The sequence below is a fragment of the Phyllobates terribilis genome, unplaced genomic scaffold (assembly GCF_046119375.1).
Source record: "Phyllobates terribilis strain yellow unplaced genomic scaffold, ASM4611937v1 Scaffold_1057__1_contigs__length_444171, whole genome shotgun sequence".
In the NCBI taxonomy this organism is placed as follows: Eukaryota; Metazoa; Chordata; class Amphibia; order Anura; family Dendrobatidae; genus Phyllobates; species Phyllobates terribilis.
In genome coordinates, this window is record NW_027363817.1 from 95,416 (window position 1) to 118,024 (window position 22,609).

Consider the following 22,609-nt stretch of genomic DNA (forward strand, 5'->3'; position numbering starts at 1 on the left):
TTTAAAAACATTTTCAAGCTATTGTTATAAAGTATTCTAATTTACTGAATTAATGACTTTTGTGTTTTCATTGGCTGTAAGCCATAACCATCAACATTAACAGAAATAAACACTTGAAATAGATCACTCTGTTTGTAATGACTCTATATAATATATGAGTTTCACTTTTTGTATTGAAGAACTGAAATAAATTAATTTTTGATGATATTCTAATTTAGAGAGATGCACATGTATATGCCCTCCATCCTGGTATATATTTCCCTCATCCTGGCCCCATCCTGGTATATCTACATGTCCTCCATCCTGATATCTATGTTCCCCTTCATGGTCTTATCCTGGTGTGTGTGTGTATATAATATATATATATATATACATATATACACAGTACAGACCAAAAGTTTGAACACACCTCATTTAAAGATTTTTCTGTATTTTCATGACTATGAAAATTGTACATTCACACTGAAGGCATCAAAACTATGAATTAACACGTGTGGAATTATATACTTAACAAAAAAGTGTGAAACAACTGAAAATATGTCTTATATTCTAGGTTCTTCAAAGTAGCCACCTTTTGCTTTGATGACTGCTTTGCACACTCTTGGCATTCTCTTGATGAGCTTCAAGAGATAGTCACCGGAAATGGTCTTCCAACAATCTTGAAGGAGTTCCCAGAGATACTTAGCACTTGTTGGCCCTTTTGCCTTCACTCTGCGGTCCAGCTCACCCCAAACCATCTCGATTGGGTTCAGGTCTGGTGACTGTGGAGGCCAGGTCATCTGGCGTAGCACTCCATCACTCTACTCCTTGGTCAAATAGCTCTTACACAGCCTGGAGGTGTGTTTGGGGTCATTGTCCTGTTGAAAAATAAATGATGGTCCAACTAAACGCAAACCGGATGGAATAGCATGCCGCTGCAAGATGCTGTGGTAGCCATGCTGGTTCAGTATGCCTTCAATTTTGAATAAATCCCCAACAGTGTCACCATCAAAGCACCCCCACACCATCACACCTCCTCCTCCATGCTTCACGGTAGGAACCAGGCATGTAGAGTCCATCCGTTCACCTTTTCTGCATCGCACAAAGAAGAGGTTGGAATCAAAGATCTCAAATTTGGACTCATCAGACCAAAGCACAGATTTCCACTGGTCTAATGTCCATTCCCTGTGTTCTTTAGCCCAAACTGTTCTCTTACGATTGTTGCCTGTTCTTAGCAGTGGTTTCCTAGCAGCTATTTTACCATGAAGGCCTGCTGCACAGTCTCCTCTTAACAGTTGTTGAAGAGATGTGTCTGCTGCTAGAACTCTGTGTGGCATTGACCTGGTCTCTAATCTGAGCTGATGCTAACCAGTGATTTCTGAGGCTGGTGACTCGGATAAATTTATCCTCAGAAGCAGAGGTGACTCTTGGTCTTCCTTTCCTGGGGCGGTCCTCATGTGAGCCTTTTTCTTTGTAGCGCTTGATCGTTTTTGCAACTGCACTTGGGGACACTTTCAAAGTTTGCCCAATTTTTCGGACTGATTGACCTTCATTTCTTAAAGTAATGATGGCCACTCGTTTTTCTTTACTTAGCTGTTTTTTTCTTGCCATAATACAAATTCTAACAGTCTATTCAGTAGGACTATCAGCTGTGTATCCACCTGACTTCTGCACAACACAACTGATGGTCCCAACCCCATTTATAAGGCAAGAAATCCCACTTATTAAACCTGGCAGGGCCCACCTGTGAAGTGAAAACCATTTCCGGTGACTACATCTTGAAGCTCATGAAGAGAATGCCAAGAGTGTGCAAAGCAGTCATGAAAGCAAAACATGGCTACTTTGAAGAACCTAGAATATAAGACATATTTTCAGTTGTTTCAAACTTTTTTGTTAAGTATATAATTCCACATGTGTGAATTCATAGTTTTGATGCCTTCAGTGTGAATGTACAATTTCCATAGTCAAGAAAATGCAGAAAAATCTTTAAATGAGGTGTGCCCAAACTTTTGGTCTGTACTGTGTATATATATATATATATATATATATATATATATATATATAAATAAATAAACACCCCATCCTGGTATATATGTCCCTTATCCTGGGCCACATCCTGGTATATATGTCCCTTATCCTAGGCCCCATCCTGGTATATATCCCTTATCCTGAGCCACATCCTGGTGTATATATCCCCCATCCTGGTATATATGTTCCTTATCTTGGGCCCAGAGGCATATCTTAGTTCAGGGGGATGAAACTTCTGAGTGGGCTACTAACAAGGAAACCCTGATTACAACTATGGTGGCGCACCCTAGTAGTGGATGTAGAATTCCTCTACTGTATCCTCCACACGCACAGTATGATGACCCTATAGTACCCCACCCCTCAACTCCCCCCGGAAAAGTATGGTGACGACAACACAGTATGATCCCCCAACTGTGACCCCCCCACAGCCTTCCATGCAGTGTAATGGGCCTACATACAGTATAATGGCCCCACACAATATAATGGTCCCCACACAGCCCTTTACACAGTATGATGGACCCCACACAAACATTCACACTGTATAATTGCTTGCATACAGTATAAAGGCTCCCACATAGACCTCCAAATATTATAATAGCCCCCACATTGCCTTCCATATAGTATAATGCACCACATAATCCTTCATATAGTGTAATGTACTACCATAGCCCTCCATATAGTATACTGCACTCTCCATAGTTCTCCTTATAGTATAAAGCGCTCCACATAGTCCTCCATATAGTATACTGCACTCCCCATAGTCCTCCATATAGTGGAAAGCACTCCCCATAGTCCTCCATATAGTAGAAAGCACTCCCCATAGTCATTCATATTGTATAGCACACTCCCTATAGTCCTCCATAGAGGATAGTGTACTCCCCATATTCCTCCATATTGTATAATATAGTCCTCCATACAATATAATATAATGCACCTCATAATTCTCCATATAGAATAATGCACTTCCATAGTCCTCCATATTGTATAATGCACTCCCCCATAGTCCTCCATGCAGTATAATGCACTCCCCATAGTCCTCCATGCAGTATACTGCTCTCCCCATAGTCCTCCATATAGTATAATACACTCCTAATAGACATCCATATGGTATAATACACTCCCCATTGTCCTTCATATAGTATAAATAACTCCTCCTACTCTTCCATATAGTATAATGCACCCCCATAGTCCTCTATACAGAATAAAATGTACCCCATAGTCCTCCATACAGTTTTATGGCCACCACAATGTTCTCACTGATTTTAAAAAAAAAATATATATATATAATACTCACCTTTCCTCATTCCCCCGCTGCTCCGGTCTCTGCAGCGAGCGTTTTGAGCGCCCACACAGCCCAGTGCAGTGGGCACTATGTAGTGACGTCAGATACCGAGAAGGAATGATGTGGGAGGAAGCGTCAGCTGACGCTCCCTCTCATCATTATTTTCAACTGTATCGGCCTCCAGAATGCCAATATAGTTGAACATGCGATGACAGGCAGGGGGGACTGGTGCTGGCACTGGATCACCCCCCCCCCCGACTCACAGGTCTCATTTCGGCTCCATGGTGGCAGTACAGGGAGATCGTATTTCTCTGCTCTACCGCAGAGTTTAACAGTTAAAAGTAGCATAGCTCCGGGTGGGCCCCTCAGAGTGTGGGGCCAGGGACTACCTGCCTGCTACGCTACTGCCTGGGCTCCATCCTAGTTTGTGTCCCTTATCCTGGGTCCCATCCTGGCATATATATCTCCCATACTGTGCCCCATTCTGGTATACATATCCCCCATCCTGGTATGGATGTTCTCCATTCTGGTATATATATTCTCCAACGAGGTATACATGTCCCCATTCTGCCACTGTTCTTTAAAGTATAGAAAATAAATATTCTACTCACCTTCCCTCCGCTCCCCCGCCGCAGTGGCATATCTTTTTGAGACCATCAGCTAACTTCAGTGTGCAAGTGACTGGAGCGCATGACATCCCTGCCATGCGCCCCAAGTCAAGTACACGCTGGCGTCAGCTGCTGGCATGTGATTGGTCGGCAGCGTGTATTGCAGAGCTGCACCTCAATACACGTCAGCATAATGTGTACCCGAGGATGCACATCCAGTTGAAGCTTGCGCTGGCGTCAGCGGGCCCCTCACCTGCATGGGCCTGGGTCGCGACCTCTGTGACCATGATCATTATGCCCCTGTTTTTTACCCATTCAGGGGACTTTCCTGTTTGATGTTATTGCATGGATTGTGCCACATACTTTTTCCATAGGGATTTAGGGATGGGGAAGAGGTTCATATGACGGCTACTAATGTTGACTAGACAGCTCTGAGAGTATACTTATATTAAATATAGTGAATACAGAGTTGAGAATAATTACCATGTCATTCCTGCAGGTTAAGATGGTACTGGCTGTAGATGCCCGTGTGATGCTGTGTTGAAGTATAATGGGTTTGATAGAAAAGTATACAAGAAAAATAACTTGATGAAATCTGAGGATCAATACTGAGGCTAAAGAGAAGCAAAGATGGGGCTGAATTGTAGGGAACTGAGCACACTTTACATAAAGCAACTTCTGAATTTGTTATGCAAGGGTGGTGTAGGGATGGGAAAAATAACTGGACTACTTCTTTTATTATGAGTTAGTTTTTTATTCCAGATATTGTTTCACTATCTATAACAGGGGGTCTCAAACAAGCGGCCCCTCCGGCTGCTTCATGCGGCCCGCAGACACCATAGACCCCGATCGTGGCCCGATCCAGGAGCCGCAGACATCAGCGCTGTAGTGCAGTGTATTGTCGCGCAGAGACCGGCTCTCTGCACAGCAATACCAATGCCAGCGGCCGACCTATCAGAGGCCAGCAGCTGACATCTGTGTCCCAGCGCAGCGGCGTATGTCGTCACTGACGCAGATGTCAGCTGCTGGCCTCTGATAGGCCGGCAGCTGACACTGGTATTGCTGTGCAGAGAGCCTGTCTCTGCACGGCAATACACTGCACTACAGTGCTTATGTCGGCGGCTACTGGACCGGGCCGCGATTGTCAAGGGGTCTATGGTGCCTGCATGCTGCATATGCAGAAGGACGCCGAGGGAACGGAAGACAGGTTAGAAGAATTTTTTTTTTCTCTGTTATGTGCACTATGGGCATCTGGATAGGGACATAAGGGCACGTGGGTGAGCACATATGGCCACCTGGATGAGAACGTTCCTACAATATGGGTACCTGGATGGGGACATTCCTACAATATTTGGACCTGGATGGGGGGCATTACTACAAGATGAGGACCAGGATGGGGCATTACTACAAGATGAGGACCAGGATGGGCACATTGCTACAATATGAGGACCAGGATGGGCACTACTACAAGATGAGGATCAGGATGGGCACATTACTACAAGATGAGGACCAGGATGGGTACATTACTACAAGATGAGGACCAGGATGGGTACATTACTACAAGATGAGGACCAGGATGGGCACATTGCTACAATATGAGGACCAGGATGGGGCATTACTACAAGATGAGGACCAGGATGGGCACATTACTACAAGATGAGGACCAGGATGGGCACATTACTACAAGATGAGGATCAGGATGGGGCATTACTACAAGAAGAGGACCAGTTCAAAAGGTGTATAGAAAAAAAATGGTATCACTAAAAATGTCTATTTGTCATGCAAAGAATGCGGCCCCCCAAATTCAATTTTTTTCTGTGTGCGGCCCATATACCCAGCTGAGTTTGAGACCCCTATTCTATACCATTTTAATATTTTGATTTTGTACTTCTGAAATCATTCTAGAGTGAAGACATCAGTAATCAATACAGAGATGGATTTCACACTGACGGCATTATTGGATGAGGCGTGTTGGCCGATAATGTTGATATGGGAGAGGATTAACCATGGATATGCATCAGATTCTCCCCCAAAGTCATTGGGGTTCCGAAAAGGAGGCTATGGATACCAAATATGGGTTTTTAGCTCCTACAACGAAAAATATTCTGTTTTCTGGGACACTTTTCACTCATACTGGAAAGTGCACACTCCATTCGGCCCTGTTTTATATTTCATTGGACCTCGGTTTATTGATGAGACAAGCCAAGGATTATATGTACCGCCATCATTTACTGTCATTGTATCAGATACAAATGTTTTAATGCCTGCTCGAGCTTCAACGGTAGCTAAGCAAATATTAAAAATTACCCATTTTGTTCTAAACTCTATTTAGTGCAGTGATTTAGATGATAAACACATTTGATGTATGAAAATTTTAAACTTTATATATATTTTATTGCAAATTTACATTTTTCCCTGAATGTCAAGGTGTTCATATCTCTTACGTGGGTATTTCATGTTCTAAAAAAATAGTTAATAGCATTTATATGCAATTACATGCTGTTAAACAATATTGAGTAAAGAATCATTTACTACATCTAAACATATAATATGACACCGTTATATGTTCAAAGTGTTTATCAATGTGCATGTCCACCTAATGAGCCAAGTGCTGCTGGATATGCATGCTTGGTCTCTCTCCTGAAGTAGCATTATATACCTATGAAAAGTCCTAGCATTATATACCTATGAAAAGTCCATGTGCAAGGGAAGTAAAAGGGACCATACTGTCTGCTGCCAGAAGGGGAAGAAAACTGATTATGTGCGGAGTTGGCACCCAGCAGCACAGATTAATAGCAGCTAAGAGATGGGGCAGTACAGCTGAGCTGACAGCACTATGAGAAAAGAGCTCACAAAAGTATAATGAGACAAAGCTAACCTCTGCTGTACTGCCCCTTCCCCAACACTTTCTGACATGATGAAAGCTGAAGAAGTGTTAGTAATCACACATATGTCTACTATTCTCCTAGAACTATGTAATCACATACAGATTTGCAGGAAAATCAGTGAGAGCAGACAGTCTATAATTACAAAATAGAACCTACAAAGTCGCAAGTAACAAAATATAATTTTATTAATTAATAAATATAGCTGGACAACTAGAGATAAAAAAACAAGATATAGGACTAATTAAAAACCAATAAAACACAGCAGGCACAATAATAAGTACTGAACATAGGTCCCGATGCCCAAATACTCCCTGTGCAGCCTCCACCTTACCCTCCAATGCACGTTTCACTAATGCTTCCGAAGGGGTGGTGAAGCGGAGAATGGAAGCCAACTTTTTAATGAGTGAGAAAGGTGGTGGAGGTGATGGCCATTTCTATCAACGCCTTCCACTATGATTATGTGGCGTGGTCACTATCAATACCTGCATTGGAGGGCGCTGATGGAGTCATTGAAGCTGAAATTCCGGGTCCCAGCCGAGCAGCCAGTGCGCATGTGCGAAATGGAGTGGCAGCCATCTTGGATGAGGAAAACTTGCCCAATGCAACTATGAAAGTAGAAATATATGGGAAAATGTGGGGCGGCGGCTATATTGGATGGGGGAAACGTGCCTATTGCAGTGGGGAAAGTAGACCTTGGTGGGAAAAAGAGGCAAAATGAAAAACAATATGTATGTGAATAACTGATGAAAAATGACAGAATGTGGAAGCATGGAGTGAAAAGTGAGGGTGCTAAAAAATAAACAAAAAAATATCATTGGTTGCGTTGTGACATGTCAATGAAATGAATGATGAAAAAAAATAAATCTAAATAAAGTGATAGGGGAATAGGGAAGATCATAAAATGAAAAGCTAAGAAAAATTAAAAAAAAATATATATATATATATAATGATAATAAATAGTAAGTAATAAAAAATTATAAAATTAAAATAATAATAGTGTAATGAGTAAGCAAAGAAAGAGAACATATGAAAGTGAAAAAATGTATGCATAGTGGTAGAATAAAATAGTGTGTATAAAACACACAGAACAATGAAAAAAATATATAAAAACACATTTAAATGGAAAAATGTGCAGCAATATCCAGATGAGACGACAAAGTAAAAAATACTGGAAGAAGGAAAAAATGTGGGACTTGTTTTCATATTAGCCACTGAGATGAACTGCATCCTAGATGGAAAGAGAAGAAGTGAGAAAACAAATAAAAATGAATAAAACTAAAAAGCCACAGCCGACTTCGCAAATATAAGGAAAATAAAATGAAATGTTGGGAAACAATAAGGGAACAAAAAGATGGTAAATTGTAGTCCTGAAAGAATACAACAATTAAAGATAGGAAACAAAACTGAGCTGTTCTTATAAACCAAGAGGTGCCAATGTTTATAAAGTAGTTATCCACTTACATTCAATTTGTACCAGTTTTTTCTTGTTTCAGAAAAAACTGTTTCAATATAGGCCAATGGACTTCATCTCTTCGACTATGGAAACTGGTGACTGGCAGGACACGTTCATCTAGATTTTTCATCTTTTTCAGTAAATCATCAAGGTTACATACTCTAGCTAATCTGTAACCTCGATCAATATCTTTTACTCGATATCCGCGTTGTGTAAATCTGTCTTTCAGATCTCTAACATGGCTCTCAAAGTCAGATGTTTGATCACACAAAATTACTTATCCATTCATGTGAATATTGTATGTCTGAACCATATCTCTCACCCATAGCCCTACAAAAAAGATTTTCATAAGACAGCGCAAATGTTACACCCATAGTCTGCAAGAAAAATCTGTTCCTGAATACAAAAAAAATTGTGATCCAAAACAAAATTGAGTCCATTGGATGGATAAGGAGGTCTCTGGATAGACCCTGCGTGTTGAGAAGAAATTTGGTTGCTGGCATCCCCTGTTGATGACTAATGCAGGTATAAAGGGACTCAATATCACATGTCACAAGGAACATGTCAGGTTCCAATACTTCACCATCCAATCGCCTTAAAACCTCTCTCGACTCCTTTAAGTAGGACGGAAGATCGACCATACAAGGTTGAAGACAATGATCAAGGCATCTACAGATCTGTTCATTCATACTTCCACGTCCTGATACAATGGGACAACCTGGGGGGTTGAGTAAATTTTCATGAACCTTAGGTAATAGAATGTAGCAATAACTGGACCGTCAACCATGAGATCTTCCCATGATGGTTTAGGGATAGTGCCTCTCTCAAGTGTCTTATCCAAAATAAGGAACATATTATTTTGAAATGTTCTTATTGGCAATCTGCAAAAAAATACTTGACATCATTCAGTTGACAGGAAGCCTCCCTTTCATACATGTCAGTATGCCAAATGACCACATTCGATCCTTTGTCAGTTTACCTTTTTACCACCTGTTTCATGATTTTTTTTATTTCATTTAATGAAGTCATCTGTTGTTTAGTAAAATTATCATTGATTCGCAGTGATGAGTGAATATTTTAAGTTACTCAGACTGTTCTCATGAAAATTTCAAGAGGGACAAAGAGAGAGTAGAGGAAATATGGCAGATTTCTTGACAATTCAAGAAGGGTTTTCTGGTCATTGAGGATCTTTCCCACCCCCTTTCATTATTAACCTCCCTTTAAAGAAACACATGGCTGCATGCGACATGGGTTAAACAGAAGGCACTATACTCCAATACTGACTTCCCACCAAAACGGACATTTTTAATATCAGCTTCTGAACCAGACCTATCCCCCGCCACAGCTCCGGACACGTGACACCTTACTTGGCCTGGGCCCGCCACACACCTAAAGCTTGCTCAATACCCTCTCTCAAGGCCAAAGACCATAAATCCATCCCAATATCATTTAGATGCACACTGTCCGATCTCAAGTGCTCCCTAGAAGGCACCTCCAAATCCTTATGCCTTACCACCACACCACCATTCCTTGCTACAAAACGAGCCATCGTTTTGTTAACCTTAATCCTGGTCTTGTTAATACGCTCAACCGATTTTGCGTACCTCCAGTTCAGCCGAGCAACAATGTCCGACCAAACAATAACGATTCCTGGATACGCTGACCACAACCGTAACATATCTCTGATGAGTTTCCATGATGATCTAACCCCAAGGTAATTTCCTCCAACATGTAACACAAGTACATTCGGCGGTTGATTCACCCTACAATAGTATGCCACCTCCGGCAAAACTCTCCCCCAGGTCATACCGCGGATACCCAGCCACTTGATCAGTGCCGTGGACCGAGCCTGCCTGAGCTGCCGACCATCCGTGCGAACATCGGCCTGTAACGCACCCCAAAACACGCAAGAATGACCGAGGATCCAAATTAAACATGCACTTTAATAAAACAAAACAATGACCTCATTAATAAACATAAATATCAGTCGCCGCACCAATGCGGAACGAATGAGACCCATACTCTTCTGGCTTTTTACCCATTAACATTAATCAATGTTTAAAAACTGCCACAAATTGGTACCGAGACAGTGAAAATTCGTCCACATGTCAAAAGAACACACCCAGCATTACACCATGAACTGCCATAAAATGCCTTACTACAACAATCGGGCAGGCTAAATAACCAGGAATAGCGTAAACATTCCCACATTGATCAGTCTTAGAATGCCTGAACACACATTCCACCCTATCATCCAACACATGAACGTCACCCAAAAGCAAACCCCCTTCCACCATACGTGAAGGACTGATTAGCTTGCTTATGCGAAATGCACCAAAGAAGGCTAACACAAAAGCCGCCGAAAACAATGCTATCTCATAAAGGGAATAACAAACACATTGCACACAACCCAACAACTTGTTCAACAGTGCAAAAGAAACTGGCCTCCTTTTATCTTGACTAGCTACGCCTTTCCGAAAATCCTTCATGGCCTGATTCAGCAAAAATTCCTTTGTGGCATCCTTCACACCCTGTAACTTAAACAGAAATGCCAGCGTCGCTAATCTCTGCGACACTGCGGACACCGATCTACCCGAAATTAAATCTTTTCCTAAAAAGGATTAAACTAAACACAACCTGTCCTTATCAGAAGAATCCACCTCCATGCACGCACTCAAAGTTTCCCATTCTAGCAATACTTTTTGATACCTTCTTGAGTTCTTGATTAACTCAAAAACTACACATTGACTAGACTCCAAAGCACATTGGGACATTCCGCTCCCACTTTATCTGCCCATGGCACCAGCTGGAGAAACCAGTCAGCGCATCAGCCACTTCATTCAATTTCCCCGGAAAATGCCTTGCCACTATACACACATTCCTTTCCAAACCGCGCAACACCAAGTGACGTAGGTACGCCACTACAGGAGGAGATTTTGCCAACAAAGAATTTATTGCATGAATCTCCAACAGGTTATCACAATAAAAACAAACGTTCTTTCCGCTAAACTCGGCCCCCCACAATTCCAGGGCCAGTACAGTTGGGAATAATTCCAACAAGGACAAGTTTTTTTACCAAACCTGTTTCCTGTCAGGTCACTGGCCAAGGACCTACGCACCAATGTCCCTGAAAAAACGCTCCAAAACCCAATGACCTAGCAGCAACCGTGTAAAGCTGCAAGTTATCATTGGACACCACTTTGTCCATCCACAGCGTGCAACCATTATATTTCGCCAGAAAAGAGTCCCAAACCTCCAGATCCGCCTTGATCTCCTGAGTAACGCGAAAAAATGATGCGACGATTTTCCTGCCAACGCCTCCGATAATCACCTGGAAAACACCCTGACAATCAGAATTATCCTGCAAGCAAAATTAAGCTTACCCAACAATGACTATACTACCTTCAACCTTATTTTCTTGACGCGTCGCACTGCCGCTTCCGCCAGCCGCAAACCCATCAACTTTCCTTTAGGAAGCCTACACTCCATCGCCACACTGTCAATTTCTATACCCAAAAAACACATCAGCAGGGCCCTCCGTCTTGTCTGCGGCTAATGGGATTCCAAACAACACCGTCACCTTCTTTAAAGTTACCCACAAAACTGAACACACTAACAAGCCAGAAGGCCCAACACGAAAGAAATCATCCAGGTAGTGAATTATTGAAGAGACCCCCGACATGTCCAGAACCACCCATTCAACAAATAAACTAAAAGCCTCAAAGTATGAGCATGATATACAGCAGCCCATGGGCAAACAATAAATCTACAAAAATGTTTTCATCCCACATGCAGCCTAACAGATGAAGACTATCCGGATGCACTGGAAGCAAGCGAAACGCCGCCTCAATATCCGATTTTGCCATTGTGGCGCCCCTGCGGGTTCAGCCGCCACAGAGGTACTGCATCTCACCCAGAGGTGTGGTATCTCACTCTCAGGTAAGGATGGAGTACTGCCCGGGACCCACCCACTTGCATCCAACACTACACCCTTCCAGGCCAGCAGGTGGGGCAAGATGCACTGCCTTATGCTGAGCCCTGTCCCTGTTGGAAGTGCGGGGGAACCGAGTGAGGGGGAACCAAGTAGTGGGTGGAGGAAGCAGCTAGGGGAGCACTTCAGTAGGTGAATAAAAAAGGGGAGCCATCTTGAGAGAGAGTCCAGTCAGTGTTCAGTCTGAGGAGAGTGGTGGAAGCAGGAGCTCTGCTCAGAGAAGAGGGCCTAGACATAGAGGCCCAGGAGGACTGGCTGAAGAGGAAGGGAGCAGAAGAAGGCTCCAGGAGTGAGGGGATCCCAGGGGCACGGCAAGTGCGGAAGCCACAAATGCGCCCGAATCTGCAGGAACGTGGAGGTATCAGGCCGCAAAGAGGACCGGCCCCTAACTAGTGGAGAACTACAAGGCACAGCTAGAAACCGGATGCTTCTGTACTTTCAGGGTGCAGCTGCTCACAACCACAACTACATCGCTAAAAAGGTAGCCACATAGGATTCAGGGGACTGCAGGTTACCCGCCAAAATCCGAGGTTACCGGCTTGGGACACTGGTTGCGAGGCGCAGGGCAGGAGGGTGAGAGCCAGCGCAGGAAGACGACCGAGTAAGGCACACAGACTGGGGTCCCGTTATGTACTCCTGAGGCACCTGGGAGATTGCTGAACCCCTGCCTTGGTAAACACAGGACGGTGTGGGAGGTTACCCTGGTCCTGGTAACCTGGAGTTCAACAACTGTGAGTAAACCTTGAAGACTACACCCCACTGTGTCCTAGAATTATTATCTGCGCCATCACCTGCATTACACCGCACCAACCACATCCGCCCTATAGTATCACTACTTACTGCCCTGGAGCTAAGCTCTCCCTGTGGAGAGCTGAACCAACTCTGCTGCGTCATCATCAGTTCCAGAGGATCTGCACCGCAGCGGCGGCCCCATATAGCCGCATATCACAGGTGGCGTCACGAACATTATATAAAAACTATATTCCCTTTTCTTTAATCCCTTTTATTGACCGCCCTGGGTCACGGACCGGGTCACTGCCACTGTGACACCCCCAGCACCGACCGGCCCGGCTACCGAGTACCCCACGGCCCGAGTCACCATCAACGCAGCTTGCCCTCCTGCCCTTACCAACCCCAATGCCTTATCAAACGATAACTCTACCGGGATGCCATCATTCACGGAGTCCTCTTCTGGAGAAGATAAGTGATGAATAAGCCAAAACTTATTTGGTACCAGCTTGGGTACAACATCCAAAGGGGAAATTCTCAATTCTAGTCAAGGAGGATCCAGAAACGGTCCCGCCGTGCTCCCCAAAGCCACTTCATTATACAGCGTTTCCATCACCACCTCAGGGTGTTCCCCTGCCGATTTCAAATTTCCCGGCCTAAATTTTGGCGCTCCAGGATCAAAAGGAATCCTGAAACCCTCAGAAAAACCCAGCTCAATTAACCTAGCCGCCTCCATATCTGGATATCTATTTAAAAATGGAAGCATCGCCTCGACCTTCACGGGAGTCCTCCCTCTTTCCAGAACCCTCACCTGTTTTGCCTTTTGCTCGTTTAAAGCACTTACTGAGCCCCTGACTTCCCCTACATCCAAAACACTCGTGCTTAAACTTGCATGTGCCCCCAAACTTACATTGCCCCTAGTTGAACTGCCAACAAAAACCTTTCTTTTGAGACACCGAAGATCCACTGGCTGATCCTGACCCTCCGGTACCACCCCGAAAGGGCTGAAACACTAGGGCTGTCATTAAACGCATCCATAAGGAAATATCCTTGTGATCCCAACGCATACCTGTCCTCATAGCCTTGTAACGGGAGCAACAACAAAAATTTCCACAAACTCCCCTTTCCAAATTTTTTCTCGCAGACATACATGACGCGCCCCCTGGGCCGTGTGGTACTCTGTGCCGGGCCGGTCGTTGCTAGGGGAAATGTCACAGTGGCAGTGACCCGGTCCGTGACCCAGGGCGGTCAATGAAAAGGTGATATTTACAGGGGAATTAAAGTTCTTATACACAGTTCGTGACGCCACTTGTCGTATGCGGCTAAAGGAAGCCGGCGCTGCGCAGCAGGTCCTCTGGAGCTGTTGTTAATGCAGCAGAGTTGGTTTAGCTCTCAACAGGTAGAGCTTAGCTCCAGGGCAGTGTAGACGTTGCTGTGATGGTGTGGTGTAGAGGATGGCGCAGTTAATAATCAGTCCACAATGCAATGGTGGTTTCCTCTTATCTTTACTTGCGGTGGTTAGGCAGACCGGGGCACAGGTACTAGCTGGTAGTAGAGATCCGGGCTGAATGGAAGCAAGTTGGGGGGATCCACCTACCCAGGTGGAGATGTAGGCCTTCCCTTTGCGTTACCTCTTTGGCCCTGCTGCGTATAGCTGTGGCCCTCGTCCCTGAGTAAAACGTCTTTGTGCTCACCCGTATGGCAGGCAGCTCGGACCTTCCTGGAGTGTCGCTCCCACGTGCGGTGCTGGGTCCTATGGTGCTGCTGAACCTCCGGGCGTCTGTTGGGGCCAGAAGACCTGCAGTCTCCTGCCCTCCGGTTTCTGCTGCTGGGCTTTCGGTGCCCCACAACCTCGGACTCCAGTGTCCAGTTCTTCTGCGCTTCCCCTGGGGTGAACTGCTGTGCAGCTCCACTCCCTAGGTCTTTCCTCATCGATGTCCTGACTTCAACTCCTTTCTGCTTTCCTCAAACTAACCCCGCCTCCAGATCCCAGTTGCTAAGGGGAGGAGCTCCCCTTGCTGGTCTGGAGCCAGGAAAGTGTTGCATGCTAGCAAAACCTGATTAGGGGACCCCTCCTTGCTTCCAGGCATGGCATCACCCCTTGTGAGGGAGGCAATGCCACTGTGGCACCCGGACTCCTGGGCTGCCACATACACTTCAATAATCCAACAGAACCACCTCATCCTCCTTTTCTCAGTATTACTCTTTTTCCTGTGATACCACCGAGCCACCACCCTGCAGGCGCACTCCCGCCTGCCCAGATCCTGCTCCTGAACCTCCGGAAGCCACTCACGCCACTGCCGGCGACCTCACATCACTTGCCCCCTGTGACGCCGAGCCCTGCAATACACCTAATAATTGACCCCATAGATCGTGCACCCACCAATTGCCCCTTGAATATTCCCTATAACACCCTCTGAATTACTAACCCCCAACACACCCCGAGCACCACCCACATCAGTTAAATTATGAACAAGGGTAGTCTCCTCATCAGGCTGCCTCAGAGAGATCCTCTGACCAGCCACGACATCTCCTGATGGAACTTGCTCATGTTCTGACGGTCCCTATGAAATCTCGCCCTCCTCTCAGCTTTTCTCCATGTTTTCAACGTTGTCAGGTCTTGATAAAGGCGCAGAAGGGGCTGCCTGACGCCGCTGCCGCTCCGGATCCAAAGATAGCTCCCTAAGGTCCCGCACATCTGCCGGCCGCTTCCTGCCCGATGATCTTAAAAGGGCCCCGCAGGACAGCCTGCCCCCGCAATCTCCCGTGGCACTCCTGGACCCCAGATCCTCCCATCCACAGACCCACCCTGCCGCCTGCAGGAGGGCCGCTCATCTCTCATCTGTCCCCTTTCTTGACCACCTGCTGCTGCGCCAGTGTTCCTCATGGCTCTGCTGCACCTCGCCCTGCAAGCCGTGCTCCTCCCTGCCGACTGTGGGAAGGCCCTTCACGCTCCCTCCCCCGCCGGGGTCGACCCCAGCATGAGATCGGGGCCACCGCTGCAGACAGCAACTCCTCCCCCGCCGTACACTGGACGCTGGCCCCGCCCTCATCCGCAGACCGTGGGAGGACTCCTCGTCCCGCCATCTTGCCAGGTATAACCCACGGCTGGCTTGTCACCGGGGGTCACCGCCGCGCTGCTCGGGGGCCTTTTAGGCCGCAAACCGGAAGTAGGCCGCAGCGCAGGCACGTCCACTTCTGGTAGGCTGCGGCTCCGGCGAGGATTCCTCCTGGGGATCGGAGAAGGAGCCTCAGGCACGCGCTGCTCCCCTGGCTGCAGAGGTCCCCGAGGGGGCTCCTGGAGCTTCTCCTGCTCCGAACCTCACCTGCTGGTGAGTAACGCTCCGGCGGCCGTGACCGCTGCAGGCCTCCCTGAAGCTTCTTCTGCAGCCGACGACTGTGCACAGGTCACCCGCAGCTGCTGCTGCACCAAGTCTGCCCCATGGATCGCTGAGACAGGCCGCGCTAGGTCCAGCAAGGCCACAAGATCTGCCATGGCTCCACTGCAGGGTCTGGTCTGCTTCAGCTGCGATCCAGGAAGCAAGAGGAGGTAACTGACCCCTGCCCTTCCCTATATCATCTCTTGCTCCTCCCCCCACCTCTTCCCCTCCAATCAAAACTCCCCACACTACTCCTAATCCCTTATTCAAAATTTTAACTCCTTCACTCCCACCCTCCTATCTTGTCATGTGGCCTATACGCCCTATGGGGCTCCCTGGCCTTCCTTACTAATGGTAGAGGGAAACTTACCCTTGTATACTTCGCCTGCCCCAGCAAGAGATTTTCTAATGCCTGGATTGCTTGGAGTTCCCTGTCTGTGGTAAAAATAGAATTGGTGGAATTTATCATGAAACATTTCTTAACAGTTTTTGAATAAAAAGATTTATCTTTAATGGCTCAAAAATGGTTAAAATTTGCTGCGGGTCTCACACACACACAGTCTGGAAAACAACAAGGCTATGTGATCTGATCCATAGATTATAATGGGTGGGTGAACACCGCGGATATAACCCGTACGTGAAACACTGTCGTGTGAATGAGGCATTGACGCGCCCCCGGGGCAATGGGGTACTCGGCATCCGGGCCTGTGGATGCTGGTGGGGGATATCACGGTGGCTGGCCCGGTCCGTGGCCCAGGGTGGTCAACCAAAAAGGGGGATTTGTAACTTGGATAGGAAAAATATAATAAATAGTTTGTGACGCCACCTGTGGTACCTGGTAAGGATTACCAGCGCTGCTGCAGACCTCCGGGGGGTGATGGGATGGCAGCTGAGGTGGAGCGGCCCCCGGGGCCGTGTGGAGTTTGATGGTGGTGATGCTGGGACTTGTAGTGCAGGCGGATGGCGCAGCAGAAGTAACTGACAGAGTCAGGGGATTCGCTTCAATACCTTTACTGGTGCGGATGTCAGGTACGGTCCAGGGTACTCAGTAGGATGGGTGCACTTCAGAACTTCTCCCCAGTGAGTGGGTATAAGGCCTCCTGGTCCGTGTCTGCCTCTCTGTATGCTCCTGGCCAGCCTGGGCCTAGCTTATGTGTCGTGTTGTTCCTTCACCTGTCGCTCGGTAGTAGGACCTTCTGCTGGCAACCACTATCCCTGGTAAAGCTGGGGCCTTCGTGGTACCTGATCCTGTAATGGGCCTAGCTTCAGGTCATCGAGGGACTTGTAGTCCTGGAATGCCGGTGAACCCTACTGGGTATAAAGGGACCCTGTAGGCGCGGACCCGGTGTCCGGTTTGTATATCGGGGTGAGCCTATGAAGCTCCTCTGCCCCCTCAACTCCTCTCTCCTTTCTCCTCTCTGCCGTCGGCCACACTCGGGGCCCTCAGAACTTAGCAGCAGACGCGCTGCGTCTTCGCTGCTCTCAGCGTCAGCACGCTCTCTGACTCTGACTGAACTTCTCACTGACTGAGCTGCCTGGCTCCACCCTCCATATATATATCCCTAACAGGCTCCCTCTGGTGGTGTGAGGTGGAAGGGTGGAGGTGTTTGTATGTAATGAGGGCCTCTTGTGGAGAAGTCCATCCATGCACCCTGGGTCCTGTGGTACCTGTGAACAGCAGGGTGCCACAGCATGAGGGGAGTCTGATTAGGCATTATTTCAAAAGGAAGTCTGGGGTTTGTATTACAGAGGATTGTGGTCAGGAGTCTGCATTAAAGGGGTTGTTGGACAACCCCTTCTTGATCTAAATGTTTGGCCATAATAAAATTAAAACGCCTGAGTATAGGTGAGTATAAGCTTTTTTATTTTATTGGGGCCAAGCGTGGGGGTGAAGGAGTTGTCCAAGTAGTGGACAACTTCTTTAAGAGAGAGTCTGGTTTGGGTATGGATTTATGAACTCTGGTAACTGTATCTTTTAGGGCTCTGTTCCAATCCGAGTTCACAGAGCTGCAGTACTGAAAGGAGGGACGGAGCCACTGATTACACAGGAGGTCACTGACCATAAGTTTTTCCTAAGAAATCAAAGGTCAAAAGCAGCAGACACTGAAGAAATGATATAGCAGGTAGGCATCAAACATGTAGAAGAGACTTAAATGTTTATTTTTTGCCCAATTTATATAAACCCTCGTCATGATTCATATCGTCTAAATAATACTAACTGCATCACTAGGATAGGTTCATAATTAGTATTACGCTTCCTACTTCCATTATATCTACAAACTATTGCTCTTCTTATTTTCTGCACACATTGTTATACTTGGGGCTCACTGTATATTACATACTAGGGATTTTTTAGGCTGCAGGGGCCGTTGTTCTTTTCCCCATGGGAGATATTGCATGTGTTATGTTGCACTTATTGTGTGATAATGATTATTTGCTGGATATGTTATTGCAGATTTACATGGCTTTGAATGTGTTGTGAACATGGGTCAGAATGATTCTCGCTGTGGCATAACTTGAAGCTCATGGGCCCTGATGCAAAAGCTCCAACGGGGCCCCTAGTTATTGCAAATCTTCAATAGTAATGGTCTTTTCACATGGGCCAAAGGGACCTTTGAGGCCCCTCGGCTCCAGGGCCCGCGTGCTATTGCAACCCCTGCACCTATAGTTACTCCCCTGGATTGTAGATGTGACATCTATTTTGTCATCATATTGGGGAGAAATCAAGTATCATGGTCAAATTGGCATATTGCTATCACTTAGCCAGCGTAGGAATTCAGGAGAGGCAAAGACGGCTAGTCACCCATGTGGGAGTAGAGAAATAGGTAGAATAAATAGGTCATATTCCCTATTTAACCCCTTTATGGTGCGACCCTTTTCTGTTTTTGCACTTTTGTTTTTTACTCCTCTTCTTACCAGAGCCATAAATTTTTACATTTTCTGTCGATATGGCCGTGTAAGGGCTTGTTTTTGCGGGACAAGTTGTACTTTTGAACGACACCATTGGTTGTACTGGAAAACAGGAAAAAATTCCAAGTGTCGTGAAATTGCAAAAAAAATTAAATTCCACAGTTGTTTTCTGGGTTTTTCTTTTACCATGCTCACTAAATGCTGAAACTGTCCTGCCTTTATGATTCTCCAGGTCATTATGAGTTTGTAGATACTAAACATGTATAGTTTTTTTTTTTTATTTAAATGGTAAAAAAATCTAAAGTTTGTTAAAAAAAAAAAAAAAAAGTCACCATTTTCTGAGACCCGTAGCGTCTCCATTTTTCGGCTTCTGGGGCTGGGTGAGGGCTTATTTTTTGCTCACCGAGCTGATGTTTTTATTGATACCATTTTGGGGTAAACCTTGGGGAGACTAGAAGCTGCAATCATCCGATCGCCTGTGCTACACATAGCGCTGTATGTAGCAAAAATGTTCACTTGCATCCCTGCAATGACAACTATAGGGGTCTCCTGCAGACACCGGGTTGTCATGCCAACCCATCGACGATGCGCAGTCATGTGACATGGGCGCCGATGGGCGGGTCTTGTGACGCTCTTCCAGCGGAGCCGTCTTAAATGCCGCTGTCAGAGATTGACAGCGGCATTTAACATGTTAATAATCACGAGAGAATCGCGATTCCACCCGCGGCTGTTAGGAGCACATGACAGCTGATCAGATCCGCTGTCAAGTCCCCGGAAAGGTGCGGGCTCATCGTCGGAGCCTGCATCTAAGGCGAAGACACGTCATGCGCCGTATATGTACGGCGCATGTCATGAAAGGGTTAACAGGACAGGCTTAGCCTTTGGTGTGACCTACTGATAATATTATTTAGAATCTGATAACTGTGACCGAATTGTTGGCCAAATGATGCTTCAGTTGATCATTTGGCCGACAACCATCTTGGCCGTCTCTCCCATACACGGAAGCGCTCACTTGGCCGAGTGCTCCTGTGTTCTCTATGAGAGAAACTGACAAACATCTCTGTCAGCAGCTTATCTCAGAGAGAATGAAGTGATCGGCAGTCCAAAATTGTATATGCCCAAATAATATCTTCCCTGACCAGTTGATTGGCGCGCCAATATGACGCGCCACATGGGCCCTGGGGTACTTGGTGCCGGGCTGGTCGTTGCTAGGGGAGATGTCATAGTGGCGGTGACCTGGTCCGTGACCCAGGGTGGTCAATAAAAGGGGATATTTACAGGGGATTTATAGTTTTTATATAATGTTCGTGACGCCACCTGTGGTATGTGGCTAAAGGGAGCCGCCGCTGCGGAGCAGGTCCTCTGGAGCTGATGTTAGTGCAGCAGAGTTGGTTCAGCTCTCCACAGGCAGAGCTTAGCTCCAGGGTAGGAAATGGTGATGTTGTACACTGTGTTCCAAATTATTATGCAAATAATATTTTCTCAGATTTTCCCAAATTACCTATATGAATTGCAGTCATTGTAATTTTCCAGTCAAATAACTATTAGAGTACAATTGAAAGGTTTTTGTACAAACTGCCTATGATAACAGTATATTTAAAAAAAAATAAAACACTCAAACTGCACTCAAAATGCACGTTCCAAATTATTATGCACAGCAGCGTTTTCAACCTTTTCATTTTAATAAAGAACAAAAAAATGGTCATTTTTGAAATTATAAGCATTAGCAGGTTATTACAAACTGAAATCAAACAGTTTTCAACTCAAAACTTTATTCTAGGTGATGTTACATTTGCACATAGGACCCCCTGTTCGAAAGGAGCTTTTGAACTCTCTCGTCCATTGAATTTGTCAGGTTTTGGCTGGTTTCTGCTTCAATTGTTTTGCATGAGGACAGAATACCCTCCCAGAGCTGTTGCTTAGATGTGAACTGCCTCCCGCCATCATAGACACTCCTTTTGATGATGCTCCAGAGGTTCTCAATGGGGTTGAGGTCAGGGGAGCATGGGGGCCACACCATAAGTTTGTCCCCTTTTATGCCCATAGCAGCCAGAGATGCAGATGTGTTATGTGCAGCATGAGACGGGGCATTATCATGCATGAAAATGATCTTGCTGCGGAATGCACGGTTCTTCTTCTTGAACCATGGCAGGAAATGCTGTTTGAGAAACTCAACATACATTATGGAGTTCATCTTTACCCCTTCAGGGATCCTAAAGGGGCCGACAATCTCTCTTCCCATGATTCCCGCGCAAAACATTACTCCACCTCCTCCTTGTTGGCGCCATAGCCGTATTTGCATGGGGTGTCCATCAACCAGCCATCCTCCTCCTCCACTCCATCCATCTGGACCATTGAGCGTTGCACAGCACTCATCGGTGAACAAAACAGTTTTGAAGTCAGTCTTCATACATTGTTTGGCCCACTGGAGCCGTTTCTGCTTGTGTGCAGTGGATAGAGGAGGTCGACAGGTTGGCTTACGCACAGCTGCAAACCTCTGAAGGACCCTGCATCTTGTTGTTCGGGGGACGTTGGAGGCACCAGCTGCTTCAAAAACTTGTCTGCTGCTATGACAAGGCTTTTTTGCCACTGCTCTTTTAACCTGACGTAATTGCCTGTAGGAAAGTCCTCAATTTTCCCTTATCAGCACGCACACGTGTGTACTGTGAATCAGCTACATACTTCTTGATTGTGAGATGATCACGATGAAGTGTCTTGGCAATGTTGATTGTAGTCATGCCTTGACCTAAACGCTCCACAATTTGTTGCTTCTCAGCAGCCGACACATCCCTTTTCTTTCCCATTTTGGCAGAAAATGTAGGCTGCTTAATAATGTGGGACAGCCTTCTTAAGTAGTCTTGCCTTTCATTGGACACACCTGCCAAACTAATTAGCACAAGTGTCTGCTATTGCTTACAGTGATTTAAAGAGCCCCGACACACATCACCATCAATGAGTTTAACTGACAAACAAAAAAATTCTTACTTTATCACCCCTAAACACTTTTGCTGTGAAGTGTAGTGCAGGGAATGATGGCGCAGTAATAAGTCGCAGAGACAGTGGGGTGCCGTCTTCCGGATTTACTCACAGTTCTCACTTTGCTCCTGGTTACAACTGCAGATCATAACTTCCCACGTTGTCCTGTGCTTACTCAGGGAGGGGTACAGCAAACCCTCAGGTACCTCCTGAGTACATAACAGGACCCCCTTCTGTGTGTTCCTTCTGGCTGTCTTCCTACACCTCACACCCAGTGTCGCAATCCAGTGACCGCGGACCTTGTCGGGTGACGTTTTCTCTGTCCCCTGGGTCCTCTATGGCCACCTTTTCGGTGAAATAGATGTGGCTTTTGGCTGCAGCACTT

The 22,609-nt window shown here is 46.1% G+C and overlaps 1 long non-coding RNA gene across 2 annotated transcripts in view; it reads left to right on the plus strand.

Moving 5' to 3' along the window:
- The window catches only part of LOC141242777 (uncharacterized), a 50,045-nt gene that overhangs the window by 12,870 nt on the left and 14,566 nt on the right, over positions 1 to 22,609 (plus strand). Inside the window, exon 4 of one of the 2 annotated variants that reach the window (XR_012307146.1) lies at positions 5,803 to 8,352. The exons of the other annotated variant lie outside the window; for it this stretch is intronic. This is a non-coding gene — a long non-coding RNA (uncharacterized lncRNA). Of the gene's footprint in view, positions 1 to 5,802; positions 8,353 to 22,609 lie in introns of those variants that run through there. 2 annotated transcript variants of the gene reach the window in all.